A 9,062-nucleotide genomic window follows, 5' to 3' on the forward strand; every position below is an offset into this window, starting at 1 on the left:
TGCTTTGGGCTCCCCTTCAAGGCAAGCAGCCTAGAATGTCCCAAGATCTGGAAGTGTAGGTACAGAGTAGGGATGATGGTGAAGAAACCTTCTATCTTCTGCCATGAAGAGATGACTAAGCTTCCTATGGTCACACGGCTCATAAGTCCTCCTTGCTATGTCCTGGCTGTTGAAAGCCAGTGGCCTTCTGCAGTGATTGAGGTTACCTAGGACTTAGCTCTGATGATCCCCTGCACAGCTAAAGCCTCATCCAGCTGGAAGTCAGAAGGATCCTATGCATATCAGTAATTTACAGGATGCAGCAGTTATGTATCACTAGGTGCAGTGGCAGAGATCCAGCAGGATTTTGGGACTCTCACCTGGCAGTGCTGCTGATCTTCTGCATTATGTGAATGCAGATTATATCTCAGGGTGTGTCCACACCTGTGAACACAGCAAGGAAGTGTGCAAGCAAAACCAAGCTGTTCAAGATATCCAGAGCACTAGATTTGTATTAGGACATACAATTCTCTGTTGAGGCTATTGAGCAGAGTGAAGGAGCAGAATATGCTTGCTTTCAGAGGTCACCATGCTACTATGGCCCTGCTCCTTCCAGTAGACAGGAAAGAAACATGCTCTTCCCCCCAGCTGATAGTCATATTGCCCAGCAGACACCTGCCTTGTGTGTCTTTGAGATCCTAAAAATGAACCAACAGTACAGTGGAAAAATATGAACAAAGATATGTTGGACTGTGAGATAATAATAAAAAATATTTGCTAAAATGTCATTATCACTCATGTATTAGCTGTGCTTTTTCTGTTTTAACAATATGCTTGGTCAGGATCTTATTGTACACTGCAGACACTGGACAGTGTGGACCAAAATGATGGGCTGTGTCCCTGAGAACATCCAGTTTAATTACAAAATATTAAGAAGTACCCCAAAATGCTAAGAAATAATGATAGGAAAAACAACTGGTTCCATGGTTCAAAAATGGTGCTTAGTCAGATTTTTCAAAATTACTCTTTTCCCATAAGCACCCCCATGACTGGACTGATCAGACTTGCAAAAGAAGCTTGGGCTCAGTTTTCTTCAGGAAGTTCAGTATGTAGGACTTCCCATATGTAGGACAAAGTGCTCAGAAATCTTGAGGCGAATCAGAATGGTTTGAGCTGGAAGGGACATTAAAGGTCATCTAGTTCCAACCCCCTGACATGGGCAGGGACACTTCCCACTAGATCAGCTTGCTCCAAGCCCCATCCAACTTTCCCTTCAACACTTCCATGGATAAGGCAGCCACAGCTGCTCTGGGCAACCTGGGCCAGTGTCTCACCACCCTCACAGCACAGGATTTCTTCCTCAGTTATAATTTCAATCTCTCCTCTTGCAACTTGAAACTCTTCCCCCTTGTCTTGTCACTCCCTGCCCTTGTAAAAAGTCCCTCCCCAGCTTTCTTGTAGCCCCTTCAGGTACTGGAAGATGCTCTAAAGTCTCCCTGGAGCCTTCTCTGCTCCAGGCTGAACAGCCTGTTCTCATAGCAGAGCTGCTCCAGCTCTTGGATCATCTTTGTGGCCCTCCTCTGGACTCGCTCCAACAGTTCCAAGTCCTTCTTATGCTGGAGGCTCCAGAGGCCTGTAGCTAGGACATGGGCTCACCAGCACCTTTGTGACACCTGAATCCAGAGGCAGGTACCCTTCCTTCCCTCTCCCAGAGGGCAGCTTGACTCTGAAAAGCAAGACCCTTGTTGGGGTTAGTTTTAGTTGACTAGACTGTAACCATATAATTGATGATTGGGTGGCATCTGTCATTTTTTGCCTGATTACTCAGTGAGTTACCAGAGGCTAGCTAAGTGCTCAGTGAAGTTATTCCTGAGCAGGTGCTGCTTTCTGCACCCTCCACAGCATGACCTTGCAGAACAAAGGCAAAGCCCTGCAAAGCACAGTGATAACAGAGGCTGCTGAGAGCAGGGATTATCAAATAAACCAGTATATGTTCAGGACTGTCTTTTCAACAGAACCTTACAGCATTTATTCTGTAAAGTACAACTGAAACGAAGTATTGACATCCATGGCAATATAGAAATAAGAGACAAGACTCTCTGGCCTTGCTGAGACATACTCTCTGCAAAGACAGAGGAAAAGCAAAAATCCCCTTCATGGCCTTCAATCTACCACAATCTTCTCATCTCCCTGCAGAACTGCAAAGGCAATCAAACAGGATGTCAGGAATGCAGACACAGCTACTCAGTAATCACAGTCCATTTTACCCAGTAGCTTATTTCTGAAAGAAGTTAGTTGGGGATTCTTAAAGAAAGGGTAGAAAGAGTATAGTGCCTCCTCCTCTGGGAAACTCTCCTGGTTTCTCTTAATTTACAGTCTAGGCACTTCCTGAGATACTAGTTTATCTCTATGTATTCACTAATACCTGCCGTATTTTTCTTCTCTGAATGTATCTAATTTGATCATTTTTATGCGTTTGACCTCCAAAGCCACCCTGTGGCAGCAAGTTCCATAGCTGAGTTGCACACAAACAAAAGAAAATGCTTTTTCATAGAGTTTCAGTTTCTTTTTGCTTTGGTTTTTGATACTGCCTTGCTGTTGTACTGTGAGAAACACTGCACGAGTGTTCCCTATTCCCCTTCTTCCTGCCATTCATGATTCCTTATGCACTGAGTATCTTCACCCTCAGCTGTTCTTGTTCCAGTCTACAGAGGATCATTCTATTTAATATTTCTCCATATATTGCCCTTCTTGGTACCATTTCCAGTTCTGCTGTACTCTGAAATACAAGAGTTTGGAAAGAGGAGTCAATACATGGGAAAAAGCAGAATGAAGATTTGACCTGTAAAAGCTCTGTTTCTTCCATCAGAGTCTACTGAAAAAGCTTCAAGGGGAAAGGAAATTACAAGTAACTGTGGAGTTAAGCTTAATATCACAAGAGTTCCAAGTTGGCCATACAGCTAAACTTTGGAGGCCTTCTTGTGTTGCAGTTCTCTCCCTGTCATCCAGGAGATTCCCATAGTCTTAACCTATGGAAAGAGAGTTTAAAAGTGTAACAGCAATACATTCAGGGGCTGAATGCAAAAGTCAGGATTGTATTTTTAATATTCAAACTCTTTGAAGCTGTGTCTAGAAAGAGACTGAGTTGATAACTTGTCATATCACTGTATGAAATGTAGGTCATTCAAAGTTACAAATGCATTATGCATATTTGGGGCCACAAATGACTTGGAAATCTGTTGTGGCCTTTGACTGAGAAAAACATGTTTCTCATTATGAGTCAACAAGGACATCATGGCATCTACAGCTGTCAGATGCTTGTGTTGCAAGGTCAAGAAAGGTCAGCAAGACCTAACTACATCTCCACTGACCAGGAAATCAGTTGTGATTTGCACACCCTATTTGATGTTAAGCATGTAAATAAATGGGTTGAAGTACTAGAAGTATTCCTAGAAAAGCTGAAATTGTTCAAGTTTTCAACCTAATATCCTCCTTCTAAAATAGGTACGTGGATTTTCATGACACTATTTCAAATTTTAATGTATTGCTCCTCTGTAACAGATAACTAGATTTGATAAGTATAGTGCAAAGTAAAAAGAAGCACAAAGGGGCAGATTAAATAGAAACTTATTTGATAGTGTTAATTTGCAGATCCTGTTCTGCCACAGATAGATCAATCTGAAATGAATTCCTTGGTTTCAGGAGAATGTTGTCAGTTTTACAGTGCAATTGTGGCAAAATTAAAGTCGGTGCCTTCTTTTTATGCATTCATATATTATTCATATATAATGAATAAATGTGGAAAATTCTCCCTTCTCCATGCTGTTCCCAAAATCTTTGAGATGTGGTTTGACTCCATTAGTCAATGGTGGGTTTTTTGCCAACTTTAAAGACCAACAAAGATTTAAAGGATAGAATGTTCTCACTTAAGAGAGCAAGTTAGATCCAGAACATAGTTTGGTTCCTATTTAGTATGGTTTTTAATTCACAGTAGTAAGTGGGAACTTATTTCAAATAATGTAACCCCTGGACCCCAGGGATGTGCCCATCTGACTGGGCACAGTACTGAGTTCCTGAATTTGACACTTAAATTAAAAATTAACAATAAAGTCAACTCATCAGTAGACCTGTGGTATAGTCACATGCTTGGAGGCTTTCTTGGAATCTTCTCCAAGTGAGCAGTTTGTTATAAAGTGACCGATGAACTTGCACACTGAGTGATGCTGCTTTAGATTTCACTACTAGTATTAATCAATGTGAAATAAATGCTCAGTTTGTTATTGGCATATACTTCCTGGAGATACAATCAGAAGGAATATAGCATTTAGCTTCCAACTTCCTAAGAGTAGACAGTAATTGCCTCTAAGTCATGATGTGAAAATCCAATGCTAAGTGGGTATCGAACAACACAAAAGCTCATATTACAGCAATAGCCACACAAGCGCACAGTCTTGTGGGCTTGAGGACAGCACTGGTATCCAAATGTATCTTTTTTAAGGCTTTTGGAAATCACTTTTACATTAAGTGGAAAATCTAGGAGAAAGACACAGAGTTTCCCAGAATGTACTTGGAAAAGGGATATCAACGAATGTCATTATAGAGTTCTGCATTTGGATTTTAGCAGCTTTCAGATCAAGTACATTGTCTACAAATGAAAAACCTTGGGGGAAAAGGGACCTAATAACCAAGGCTACAGATTAATCTGGCTTCTAGTATTAAAACTGGATTCCCTGTTATCTACCATACACTATAAGCAGAAAGAAAGGAAAAAAAAAAAGTAAAAAAAATGTTTGGGAGATTATTAGAATTATGGTCCTTCGAAGAACCATGACTACTTATAGGGGTAGAGTGCGAATTTATTTGTTGGCTTGATCTTAAACATACCTGGCAGCAGTCTTGCTTTCTGTACTTCTGCAGACGTCACTGATTTCAGCAGCATGACAGAACCTGAGCAACTCTTTTCACAGAACCACAGAATCATAGAATCTTAGGGCTTCGAAGGGACCTAGAAAGATCATCTAGTCCAACCCCCCTGCCAGAGCAGGATCACCCAGAGCACATCACACAGGAACACGTTCAGGAGGGTTTTGAATGTCTCCAGCAAAGGAGACTCCACAACCTCTCTGGGCAGCCTGTTCCAGGGCTCTGTCACTCTCACAGTGAAAAAGTTTTTTCTGATGTTTACGTGGAACCTCCTATGTTCCATTTTGCACCCATTGCCCCTTGTCCTATCACTGGACATCACTGAAAAAAGCCTGGCTCGGTCCTCCAGACACTCGCTCTTAACATATTTGTAAACATTGATGAGGTTGCCCCTCAGTCTCCTCTTCTCCAACCTAAAGAGACCCAGCCCCCTCAGCCTTTCCTCATCAGGGACATGTTCCACTGCCTTCATCATTTTTTGTGGCTCTGTGCTGGACTCTCTCAAACGGTTCCCTGTCCTTCTTGAACTGAGGGGCCCAGAACTGGACACAATATTCCAGATGCTGCCTCACCAAGGCAGAATAGAGGAGGAAGAGAACATCCCTTGACCTACTAACCACACCCTTTCTAATACACCCCAGGATGTCATTGGCCTTCTTGGCCACAAGGGCACATTGCTGGGTAATGGTCATCCTCCTGTCCACCAGGACCCCCAGGTCCCTTTCACCTACACTGCTCTCCAGCAGGTCAGCCCCCAACCTGTACTGGTCCATGGGGTTGTTCTTCCCCAGGTGCAAGACTTTACACTTGCCCTTGTTGAATTCCATCAAGTTTCCCCCCCCCCACCTCTCCAGCCTGTCTAGGTCTCACTGAATGGCAGCACAGCCTTCTGGTGTGTCATCCACTCCTCCCAGTTTAGTGTCATCAGCAAACTTGCTGAGGGCACACTCTGTTCCCTCATCCAGGTCGTTGATGAAAATATTGAACAGTACTGGTCCCAGTACCGATCCCTGAGGGACTCCACTAGTCAGAGACCTCCAACTAGATTCTGTCCCATTCACCACAACTCTCTGGCTTCTTCCTTTCAACCAGTTCATGATCCACCTCACTATCTGATCATCAAGCCCATACTTCCTCAATTTATCTACGAGGATGCTGTGGGAGACAGTGTCAAATGCTTTACTAAAGTAAAGATAAACCAGATCTATTGCCCTTCCATCATCTATCCACCTAGTTACTTCCTCATAAAAGGCTATAAGGTTGGTCAAACATTACTTCCCCTTGGTAAAACCATGCTGCAAGAAGTGGTCCTTGAATGTTGACCAACTATCTTGAGCCCCTTTACCATCTAGTACCCTGTCCCATGGGACTTCTCTTAATAATTGATTGAAGAGGCCAAAGTTGGCCCTGTGGAAGTCCAGGGTTCTGGTCCTGCTAGGTATTCTGTTCCTCCCACAGAGGATCCTGCAGTCCACCATCTCATGGTCACTGCAGCCAAGGCTGCCATTGATTGTCACCTCTTCAACCAGACCCTCCCTGTTGGTAAGCACAATATCCAGCAGTGCTCCTCTCGTCATGTGTTGTTGCCATAATTGCAACCAGCTGAAGTGTCTGATTTCAGGTCTCACTGATCTTAAAAGAAAGGGGCTTTTCTGCCATAGCTCTTTACTTTTGCAATGTGTTCTCTTTCCTTTTATCTCAAAGAGCTTAGGTTGCTGAACAGTAGCTGCACTGGGAGATAAGGAGATAGGAATAATAAGAAGCCAGACCACTGGACTAAAGAGGATCGCTCTTTCATTGGCATGTAGGGTATATTTTTGCCTTTTCAGGTCCTTCATTTCTCAGAACAATTTTATGGTATATTTTACAAAAATACATTGGATATTAACACAGAGTAAAATTTAAACACCAATGAATATTCAGATGTGTACAATGATATTTGACATTTAGCTTGAATTAAACATGCTCTGAATCAATGTTGCTATGATTTCCTGACAGCTAGTGTGCCAGAAGTGACAACTCTGCCCTCTTTTCTTTTGCATCCGCCCTTGCTGTGCTGCCTCCTATGTTCTTCTATTTAGTTAGGATGTACACACAAAAACACAGCTAGTAGAAGAACACGGAGGTGCAGTCTGTGCTATGTGATAAATTCTAGATGCTTATCCAGCTTCATGCCTCCTCACAGTCCCAGCCTTCTTGTTCACTCTTCTCAGTTCTGCCCTAACTTCTCTGGGCTTCATGACATCTCCTCTCCTTCTGCAGACACCTTCAGCTACTCTCAGTGCCTTCCTGTCCCATATTTCTTGCCAGGCCAGTTTGCCTTTTACAAGCATCAGCCTGCTTTGCCCCTTGCCAATGTCTAACCTTAGTCAGCCCTTCTGTCTATGGCTTCTTTCTTAAAAAATAAAATAAAATAAGTCTATCCCTTTAGTAGGTCTCAGAGTTAGGTTACATATTCCTGTATGTGGGACAGTTCTAGTCTAAATTAAGTTAGAGCAACTCGGTTTGAGCTGTGTTAGTGCTGTACTCTCTGTTTCCGACATGAGTAACCAGTTTATGTGTAGGTTGGGCACTGCTAAGTTACACAGACCCCATTCCAGTAAAAGATAAGCAAGTCTGCTTGCTCTCAGCTCCTGCATCACGTGCTAATGATTGCCTTCAGGTGTGCAGGTTTACAAATGCAGGAAAGCTTGTGTTTAGTCCATAAATCTTCAGAGTATTAGCATATAACTATAAAAAAACAGTCTTCAGAGATCTTAGCTGATAAAAACTAGTGACCTTACTGAACACGTGTAGGCTGATTTGGTGAGATTTGAACAAGTTTTCAACAATGCAGAAAAAACCCCATAACCCTAATACATAAGCCACTTACACATTTTGTTTCAATTCTTCATGACAACAAACAGGGGAAGTACATCTTCTCAAAGAAAGGTTATCAGATTGTATTAATGTTGGCAAAACATTATCTACTCTCTTTTATTTAGAAACAGTGAAACTAATCTGATTAAAATGCAAAGCCATCACCTCTGCTCCCATCCAGATGGAAGATTTCAGCTCCAGTTAGTTTAAGAAAGGAAGCTACTGTATTGTGGCAGTTGCCAGGTAACCTTAAGATAGTCCCTCCTATGATGCCAGCCAACTTTATAAATGACATAGATATTACAGATACAATATTTATTTAATGCAGTCACACGCCATTAGTAATGAGGATATTGCTCATTTAATTTACTGTGCCTTTTCTGATTTGTGTGGAACATGAAAACATTATCTTCTTAAATGCCAGGAGTCTAAGTTGAATAATTTCTTCATTTGGTAAAGAATTAGTCCAATAGTTGCTCTTGCAAGAGTAAGCTGATCTATTTGGTGCAGAAGAAAAGAGCATCACTAATTCATTAATGCATAGCAATGTAGGTATCAGAACAAGAGTGTTTTGTCATGTTGACTAAGATATATAAATACAAAGTATATTAAATATAAATCACTGTCTCTTTGTATTTGCTGTTTGGTTTTGTGTTTGGTTGTGTTGGTTTTTTTTTAAAATCAGATCTGAAGTTCCATTTGTTTCTGTTCAGCCTTGTGCAAAATGTTTTAAACTAATTTACTCTTATTGGCCACTTAATGAAGATGCACCTTCCTGCAGCAAGGGTCAATCACTGCTACAGCATTTCCTTTCAAAAGTGGAAGCAAGACCTGTAGCTACCACAATCCTTCCCAAGAACACAGGTTAACTTACCTCACATATATCCTGCAGCTGCTGGATGCTTCAGAGTATGTGCATACACTCTACGCTCTGAATAGGACAGCAGCAATTCCTGTATTCTCTGCCTTCATTCTCAAAGGCTGTTGCTGTACCTACCATTGTAGGTACTTGTAAGGCTGTGAGCTGACACAGGTCCTTCAAAATAACAGAAGATGACCCAGTAGAGTTACACCAGCAGAAGAGGCAGGCCTCTATTTTTTTATGCTGAAGCATATATATCTATATCTGTATCTATATTTATATCCATATCCATATCTATCACAATTTAGAGTCCCCAGTTTCATAATCTGAAGAGAAAATCAAATGTCTGGATGCTAATTAAATTTTATCCACTTAATTAACTTAAAGAGAAATTCAAGGAATAGATACACTGTTTGTTTTTCTTTTCATTAGTGATCTT

General features: G+C 41.6%; 1 protein-coding gene across 1 annotated transcript in view; it reads right to left on the reverse strand.

Annotated features, from left to right (window-relative positions):
• KIAA1244 (KIAA1244 ortholog) overlaps positions 1–9,062 on the reverse strand; it is a 115,515-nt gene that overhangs the window by 84,883 nt on the left and 21,570 nt on the right. The gene's annotated exons all lie outside the window — the stretch shown is intronic.

This window comes from Chaetura pelagica, unplaced genomic scaffold, assembly GCF_000747805.2.
Source record: "Chaetura pelagica isolate M959 unplaced genomic scaffold, ChaPel_1.0 scaffold307, whole genome shotgun sequence".
Classification (NCBI taxonomy): Eukaryota; Metazoa; Chordata; class Aves; order Apodiformes; family Apodidae; genus Chaetura; species Chaetura pelagica.